Source organism: Spermophilus citellus, assembly GCF_964194105.1.
Source record: "Spermophilus citellus genome assembly, chromosome: 3".
In the NCBI taxonomy this organism is placed as follows: domain Eukaryota; kingdom Metazoa; phylum Chordata; class Mammalia; order Rodentia; family Sciuridae; genus Spermophilus; species Spermophilus citellus.
Genome location: NC_138184.1, coordinates 33,326,624 through 33,336,422, shown reverse-complemented (window position 1 = coordinate 33,336,422; position 9,799 = coordinate 33,326,624).

The following is a 9,799-nucleotide window of genomic DNA, read 5'->3' as shown; positions in this document are numbered from 1 at the left end:
AATGAGTGTGCTGTGCAGCCATTGTGGGATTTTGAACAGAGGAATTTGTTTTAATATTTAAAAGGTCATTTTCACATCTATACAGAGAATAGACTATGGGGCTGAGGCTGGGCAAGTCTGGAAGCTGATCTTACCATGCGAATTGGTGACTACCATAGAGAGAGATGCTTGCACAGGTTAGGTCCTACTTGACTTTTGTTGTGATGCAGGAGGAAGATTACCATCTTCATTTCCCATTGCTGAGATATCCATCCATCCATCAGTTCATTCTGCACATATTTATGGTATGCTACTGTTACAGGTTCAGAGGAACAGTGAACAAAATATGAACATTAGCCTCATGGAGTTTATTATCTGTTTAGGAGAGGATTGACTAACAAACACATATCATGCCACACATTTGTAGTAGGTTAATATGGCTTCTAGGGGAATGCTGATGGAGGGTCAGACCAGGTGGAAGTAATGGTGGATTGTATGGATTCTGGATATATCCTGAAAAAATTCCATTTAAATAGTTTCTTATATAACATATGGATTCACAAGAAGAATAAAAATAAATTTAGTTTTTGGTATTGTTATAGTAAGGGAGTATATCCATGTAGTATTTTGCATGGATTTGAGTGTGTGTGTGTGTGTGTGTGTGTGCGCGCGTGCGTGTTTAGGTGTATAAAGTGTTTTGTAGTTATAATCCTATGCCACCTGCTAATATATACATTTGCACTTAGTATAGCATATACCATGACATAAGGATATTCTACATCCTTAAATATTAATTAAGAATATAATCTTTAAAACAAAAGTCCAGCACTTCACAAATCACATGCATTACGCTGTTGTCACAAGTAAGCATTAGAGTAGGGTCTGTCGAGACTGGATGGCAGCCTGCAATCTTTCAGAGAAGAGCTCTCTTTGGGTTTGCTGTGCTTTTTATCTTGCTGTTTCAGAGAGCTTCTTAACTGGGGAGATTTGCCAAAGAGCTTATTCTCTGAGTTTGGTAAGGAGCCCAAGAGTTAGGTGGCCAAAGCTTTGCCCTTGACCAGGCACCTGTGCCCTGGTGCTCAAAGGATCATTTCTTATGCTGATGAGGCTTTCCTCACCTAGCACATTTATGGACAGGCAATTCTCATGGTCAGTTGTATTTTTGTGGTCTCCCCAGAAGTACTGGCAGAATCTAGACAGGAGCCCAGCACTACATCCTCACACAGACAGTGGGAGTTACTGATTTCTTCTGGAATCTCTTCCTTTTATACCTCAGATAAGCACCCCCTCTGCCTGCCTGTCACTGTGGTCTGGTTGCCTTCCTCTCAATCTTATGTGGAGACTTTTTCATAATTTCCTGTTGGTAATTAGGTTCAAGTATTCAAATCAGCATTTGCCTGGACTGGAAGTGTCTGAGACACGTGTGTGCGTACACGTGGCTTGGGTACAATATTGGATGGAAATCCCAAAGCTTACTAAAATACTAAGCATTCTTAACTTACTGTTAGATAATTTTGTTTTCTTATTTCCTTGTGGCTTTGAGATGTGTTTTGGGGATTGTTTCTGGCATGCAACATAAATTATAATCAGAATTGAAGCACATTTCATTAATTAGTATTACATTTGTGTGGTATGTCTCATTCACTACTTTAAATTGGCACTTACCTGTTATTTCTTATTAGAACCATAGATGCTATTCACCTGTCGACAGGCACAGCTCATCCTGGAAAATGAAGGTCTTGCCTAGTGGAAATTAGTTGAAAGAAAGAAAAATATTGACTTACTATTCTCACCATGGGAATTGGTGACTACCATAGACAGAGATGCTCGCACAGGTTAGGTCCTATTTGACTTCTATTGTGATGCAGGTTAAGCAAGAGGAAGATTACCATCTTCATTTCCCATTGTTGAGATATCCATCCATTCATCAATTCATCCTGCACATATTTATGGGATGCCCATGATACATCAGCTACTGTTAAAAGTTCAGAGGAACCATGAAAAAAGTATGAACATTATTCTCATGGAATTTATTATCTGTTTAGAAAAAGGGTTGACTAACAAATATATGTCATGCCACATATTTGTAAGTGCCATAAAGTATGCAAATGGTAGGGTAATAGGACAAAGAATGAAGTGGACATGCTGTGTTATATGACATGACCAGGAAGACCTCTTGAATATGAATGGAGATCTATAAGATGGGGGGAATTAAGTCATGATTATCTGAAGAAAAGTTGGTGCAGACAGAAGGAAATAAAGGGCAAAGACTCCAAAGTGACAGAATACTGTCCTCCCGAGCACCAGCTAGGGGGCAGAATAATCGGGAGGGGAAGTGATAGAGATGAAAAGGAGATAGCAAATCCTTGTGGTTTTGCTATCTCATTGCCTGCCATACCACCATTTCCCTCCTTATTTGTATAATGTATTAGTCAGACTTTTCATTGTTGTGACCAAAATACCTGATAAGAACAATTTGGAGGAGGAAAATTTTATTTTGGTCTGTTTCTAAGGTCTCGGTCCATGGTCACCTGACTGTATCACTCTAGGTCTGAGGTGAGACAGAATGTCTTGGTGGAAGGGTATATTGGAAGAAAGTTGTTCAGCTCATTTTTGTTCCAGAATTTTGAGATGAAACTAAATTCCCTGGTTCTGTTGACAGATGGGATTTGTTCAGGCCTCACCAATTTCCTTCTGGGTTCTTGTCTTGCAAATTTGAAGTATAAAATCCACAGACAAGAACAAAAGGGAAGAGTGAACTTAGTAAGATTTATTTAAGTGAGAAGAGTTAGAACTCCCATGATGTAGGAGGGGATCTGATAGTATGGCAGGGCTGGGGCCCTCTGAGAAACTGAAGGAGCATGAAGACACCACCCCCACTGACCCCTACTTCCAATTCCCACCCTTGCAATCAAGTCCAAAAGATTTCAGATATGTTGTTCAGAGTGACAAGCATGCGTTTATTGAAATGATAGGAAAAGGAAAAGTGGGCACTCTCCAGGGAGAGAGTGTGTCTGCTCAGAGAGGAGAGGGACAGACAGTATGTCTCTCCTGCACACCAGTTTTAGTGGGGATTTCAGAGAAGTTTCTAGAGAGCCCCACCCATGTCTACTTCTTGACTTTTGACAGCAGGATGGCATCAGATTTTTCAAGTCCCCACTGCTACGACAACTTTGGCTCATGCTAACCGGTTCTAATTGGATTCTGAACCATACATTCTTAGAGGTTTTATGGTTAGGAGGAATTATCCTGATCTCCCTGAGTTCTGGGATCTGGTCTGTGAAAAGGGTGACAAGGTCTCCCCCTTCAAAGTAATTTGGGTTTTTCTTATTGATGTTATTTTGGGCCTGTATTTTCTCTTCAGATAACAGGTAGTTTGCTGAGGAATATGACATATCCTCTCCTATTAAACCAGGCAGGGCTGCAGGTAAATTGTTTCCTGGGAAGAAAACGTGTGTGTGTGTGGGGGGGCATAGTGGGCCTATTTTGTGGAATTATTCCTTTAACCTCATGTTCCCACTACTCACATCTGTATGTCCCCATCAATGGCAACCAAAAAGCAGAGGAAGGAAGGGAGGGAGGGAGAGAGAGAGAGAGTGAGAGAGAGAGAGGTGGAGTGGGGTGGGCAGAGATGACAAGAAGCCAAGGTCAAGATGTAATCCAAGGGCATGTCCCCAGTGACCTACTTCCTTCAGTCATATCCCACCTGTCTCTAGTTACCACTCAATAGTTCATTCAAATTATTAATCAATCAAATGGATTAATCCACTGATGAGGTGACTGCTCCCATGATCAAATCATTGCCTAAAAGCCTTACCTCTGAACCTTGCTCTATTGGGGACCATGCTTCAAAACCTTGAGCTTTCTGTGGAACATTAAATGTCCAAACATAACATGTAGAGCTTGAAGATGTTTATGTCTTCCACAACTCCTATTTAGAAAGAAATGTCCCCCAGGATAAATAAGACCTTAGAGTTGTTATCACTGGAAAGCTAATTTTCACTATACTTCTTGGAGATTCATGAATGACCAGCAAAAATTTGATTTCAAAAATAAGGGGGAGGTGTTGCTGGTAAATTGAGAAAGGAAATAGAATGTTATTGGGGAAAAGAGTATGATAAAACAGCAGGAAGGATAACAAAATAAATTAATTTTGTATTGAAGACAATTATGTTTTTTAGACAAATTAATTACCTTTGATTCCCCTTTTTTTCTTGTAGGGCTCCAAATTTTTTCTATAGTACACAGTCATGTGTAGCAGTTTTCTCTAGAAAAGAAAGAAAGAAAGAAAGAAAGAAAGAAAGAAAGAAAGAAAGAAGGGGGGGGGAGAGAGAGAGAGAGAAAGAGAGAGAGAGAGAGAGAGAGAGAGAGAGAGAAAGAGAGAGAGAAAAGAAAAAAGTGATTTTTCTCTCAGGCTCAGAAAGTGGTAGGTCTTGTGTACTCTAAGCCAGTTATGGTGATTTCATCTCATCAGTAAATTATTTAGGCAATAGCAGGTGACAAATTCTGTCCAATGAAATATGATAAGTCAGCTGGGAAGGGGTTTTTAGTAAAGGTGTTTTATATTTTTAACAGAGACAGAATCGATAAGGCAGATTCTTCTGGATGTTGATTGTTTTGGTCAGTTTTTCTACTGTTGTGACCAGAAGACCTGACAAAAATAATTAGAGGAGGAAAAGTTCATATTGAGGCTCATGGTTTCAGAGTCTCTGTCCATAGAAGGCCAGCTCCATTCCCTGGAACTCTAACAGAGACAGACCATCATGGCAAAAGTATGTGGTGGAGGAAAGCAAATCAGGTCATGACCACAGAGAAGCAGAAAGAGACTCTACATGTCAAGGACAAAGTATGTAACCCCCAAGACACGCCCCCAGTGACCTGCCTCTTCTAGCCACACCCTACCTGCCTTCAGTTACCTCTCAGTTAATTCCTATCAGGGAATTAATATTCTGATTGGGTTAAGGCTCTCATAAATCAATCATTTCACCTCTAAACCTTCTTGTATTGTCATACACATGAGATTTTGAGAGATACTTTACATCTAAACTATAACGTTCATGGATTAGGAGAGTTTGGCTAAAACCATTGTGGGGTGAGTGTCAACATAAGGAGATTTGTTGTCATGGTTTGGCGAAGGTCGTGGCATCATTTACTGATGGTCTATTGCTTCAGAAAGGACTTTTAGAATCCAGATCCAAGGGGAAAACCCACAAGACCCATACAAATATGTATTTCTATATTCATACATAAAATTATGTAAGTTTTATTTGTAATAAAACCCATAAACAACCTGTGCATCTATCAATAGAAAATCATAAAGTATTACCATTACATATTAGGTATTTTTTAACTGGTGCTTTCAAAGAAAATTTTTACAAATATTGTCAGGAGAAAGTATTGCACAAAAATATGAAGGTCTCATGCAGATTTGACCTATGTGAAAAGAGAGATGTATTCATAGGGGAAAAGTCAGAAATAGACCAAATATTAATAGCAGTTACATCTGGATGATAGGATCAAATAGGATTAGATGTATGAATTTTGTGTTTGTTTTTAATGCCATTTTACATTTTAACACCTTATAGTGAAAAAGTGGAACTTCTATTGGCAGGTGAAAGTTATGAATTTAAAAAAAAAAATCCCAGAAATCAAAGAAACATGAACCAGGTGCCCCACAGGCCTTCTCTAATACAACATTGAAAACTTCAAATACTTTTCATGAAACCAAGACCCATGGGGACTCTCAGTGTACCTTGTCTTACTCAAGTCTTGATTTGAATACTTCATCAAAACTGTATGTTCAGCCAGGCATAGTGGCACACACATGCAATCTCAGTGGCTTGGGAGGCTGAGGCAGGAGGATCATGATTTCAAAGCCAGCCTCAGCAATTTGGGGAGGCCCTAAGACATTTAGCAAGACTCTGTCTCAAAATAAAATAAATAAAAAGGGTTAGGGATCCGGCTCAGTGATTAAGCAACCCTGGATTCAAACCCTACTACCCCCTCCCCCCCCAAAAAAAAAAAAAACCCAAAAATCAAAACTAAAAAAAAGTATGTTTAAAAATCACTACTCTAAAAAAATGGTGAGAATTCTTTATAGTCTCCAAAAGGGCCACCTTTGTAGTAAGAATGATACTGTTAACTCAGAGGTGGGGTGGCCCTCTTCTGTGGCCCTGGCCCATACTTCCACAGACTGTGTAGAATAAAATAGTGAACTCTGGTTTTCATATGAGGTCCTCTGCTTAAGTTCAGCCACTACCTAGTGATGATGGACATGGAATGGTGTAGGCAGTGATAGGTTGTTCTGCATGTTTGGTTTTTCTACCCCAAACACCAAGGGAGCATGAGACCTAAGCCTGCAGATGACTCCAAGATTGCTGCACAGGACAAATTAGAATTCAAGTCAGCTTGAGTCCTGCAGGGACTCTGGGCCTCTAAGCCAATTTAGGATGACCTGCAGAAGCCAACGGGAGGCAGAATCTGGATGTTTCAAGTAGTTTTGAGACTGGGAATGATTTTAGAATCGTTGGTATGATGGAATACTTACAGTTAATATATTTAACATTTTGGAACACACATCAAGGGATAGTTTTATTCCTCTTCCCTATATCCTGGCATAAACATAACATATGATCCAACAGTCTATATATCTCGGAGCTCTCTTGGGGTCTTGTTTGTCTGCTGTATGAGAGGAAAGAAAATGGAATGTTGGAGGAACAAGTGTCATGATCTGGCTGTGTTTATGGCCAGTGTGGTTATGTCCTAAGTTGTTAGAGTTTGCACCATTTTATAATCAGAGTCAGAGACAAGAACTTGGGTGCAGAACTTGGATGCAGATAGATTGCTTGGTACATGTTTCTCTGAAATACAAGCGAGGAAATGGGGAAGGTGGAAGGAGGAAAATCCAATACCATGTGCAATGTCAAGGTCATTACTTAAAAGTTTGTAACAGAATACAAAACAAGACAAAACAGTAGGGTTGGTCAATTGTGTCAGCATCACTAAGACCATCTGAAAAGGTACAGAGGACTTTCAGAACTGTTTGCATATGGGCTGGATGCAAGAGCACTTTTACCTTCTCTTAACCTTTAGTATTTTGTGTCACCTTCACACAGTTGCCCTGAACTTTCAGGCCAAACTCACACAGGTGTCTAGCACTCTTGGAAGACACCTTTGGGAGAATGAAATATGTGGCGTATGCTTGAGGTGGCACACTGTGTGTTAGGTGAGCCTCTGCTCGCATGGAACTGTTTCCTGGAGCTGAGATGGCTGAGAGGATGTGATAGGGATCATCAAAGTTCCTGGTGATGTTGACCCTTAGAAATAGTGTTTTAGGAGTTGGAGCTTGGGACAAATTGAATACATAGTCTATATTTTAATTTACTTATGAGAACCTATTATATTCCAGATGCTGGAAAAATTGACATGGTTAAGATCCCTTATAAGATTCCAGTTTGCTATAGGAGATAAGCTTATTTAAATTAAATAAGTTACCTACTCTCATGGAGGTGTGTATAGGATGCGTAATAAGGTTTCATGGGAAGCTGCTCTTATTCCAAACTGAGGAAGACTCTCAGAGGAGGTAAGAATTGGGATACAGACACACACACACGTGCATGCACATGCACACACACACACATCTATCTATATCTTTGTGTGTGTTTCTTTCATTCAGAAGGGTGATGATTGCATGCTTCATGTGAATTATTTATCCATATTTTTGAAATTCAAATCAAGAGACATTTTAAGATTCATGGAGCACAAAAATGGACCACACAATAAACTGGCTTAGGTGAAAAGTGTACTTTCCTCCCAGATCATATGTATGCTTTGGATACTTTGATATTTTGGGTTTTCTGGTTACTTATGTTCATTGCAAAAAATGAAGACTGCCCATAAAGCTTATGTCTAGGTTTGAATTTGTATTCCGCAGAAGAAAACCTTTGCACCTGCCACTGAAATGCATCCACGTCTGGAGTGGAATGTGCCAGCTGTTCCCATCTCCAATGGCATGCCAGGCAATCCAGCTCTGAGAGGGAGGCATCAGATCCCAAGCAGATGAAGCTGGTGGGGAAATTTCAAGTTGACAGAATGCAATTACCCAAATTGAAATTAGGCCAGGGGCATATCTGGAGGCCCTTCCCATCTGCTGGGGAAAAGGATCATCAGATATTTGCTGAGGGCAAGTGGTCAGTGTCTTAGCTTCAGGAGACATTTAAAAGGCAGACACTTAATTTAAAAAAAAATACTAAAGGAAAACTGGACCTGGTATAAAAATTATATCCCTTCCCTGGAAAACAAAACAAAACGAAACAACAACAACAAAAAAAAACCACATAAAGGCCTTGAGAGCCTCAGCCCTTTCCGGCCTAGGAGGAAAGAAATTTTTATGGATAGGGAAGTTAAATATTTCCACATCAGCTACTCTTAGAAAGACATGGCATAATGGACAATTGGTTATACTGGAAGTGACACAAAGAGATTTCCTCAACCAAACATATTAAATCAAATACATTTATCCCTGGTCATAGTGGATAGATCTTTCCATTAGGAGCTTACGGAACAACACTGTGCAGTTTCTCTAAGGGCCTCGACACAATTATTATTTCTTTACCCAAAGAAGCCAGCTAATTTTTAGAGTTTGTACCATAAATAAAGAAGCTGGGATCACACAAGCCTTTAATAACTACCTTGTGACAATTGTACATCACTTCCATAGAATCTGCAGGTCCAGGTTATTACATGGAAGCCCTGCCTGTTCCCTTGCCACTGGTAACACGTATACCCTTCACCCGGGAGGGTGGCTTTTGGTGAGGAAATAGAAGAATCTATCTTAGTCTTCATACCCTTGTGAGCCCACACATTCACATACGCTCTCCACACTCTAGTCAGAGAGAGGGAGAAGGAGAATGAGGCATCTCAGGCCAGACGGGTCAGGGGGAATCCATCAACCTGAGAAGACTGGCTAAGTTACTGACCACTTGGAACTTTCTTTGCTTACAAAAGCTAAGATACTGACCACTTGCCCTTAGTAAATATCTGATGATCCTTTTCCCCAGCAGATTCTTCTTAGTCAATTGTTGAACTGGGAACTCATCATTTCTAGCCTGAGGGAGGAATAACAAAGAGGTATCTTTGTGCCAGATGTCTCCTTTTTCCAATTGCTGCCTTTTGGAAACGTGGTTTCCTGGGGTTCTCACTCGCTACTCCCCAAAGGACAGCACCCAGGAGTCTTTTCTCTATCCTTCCTATAAGCAGCTATTTGATGCCACGTGGCTAATCCTGAAAAGCTCTCACTTCTCCTTCCCACGGTGCGTAGAGAGGAAGGAAAAGACATGAGCTGGTAAGAAATCTTACTCAGCATTAAAAGGGAAAAAAAAAAAAAAAACTTCCTTTGTTAGGGTGGTTCACTTGGAACTTTCTTTGCTTACAAAGAGGAAGCATGCAGAGGAATCTGCTAGAAGAGCCAGACCTGCATGGGTTGAGACAAGGTTAACTGTCAAATTTAATGCAATTGTCCACTTTGGGAGGGAAGAAGCCACACGAGGCCACATACACATTAGGCCTCTGAATCCCTCCCTCCCCTATCATACCACCATTTACCTGAGTCTATGGCAGTGAAGATCAAGAATCTCCAAGTCTCATGGGTTTTCCACTAGTTTTTCCACCACATAGTGACAAACCATCCCAGAAAACCTCCCAAGATGAGCTCAATCCAACCAATGGCCCATCCTGGCCATATTCGGTACAGTTCACTTGTGAGAAGTGTGAGCATTTGAACATACGTGTTGACTTATGGCCCTAGCTTTGCCCCTTTTTG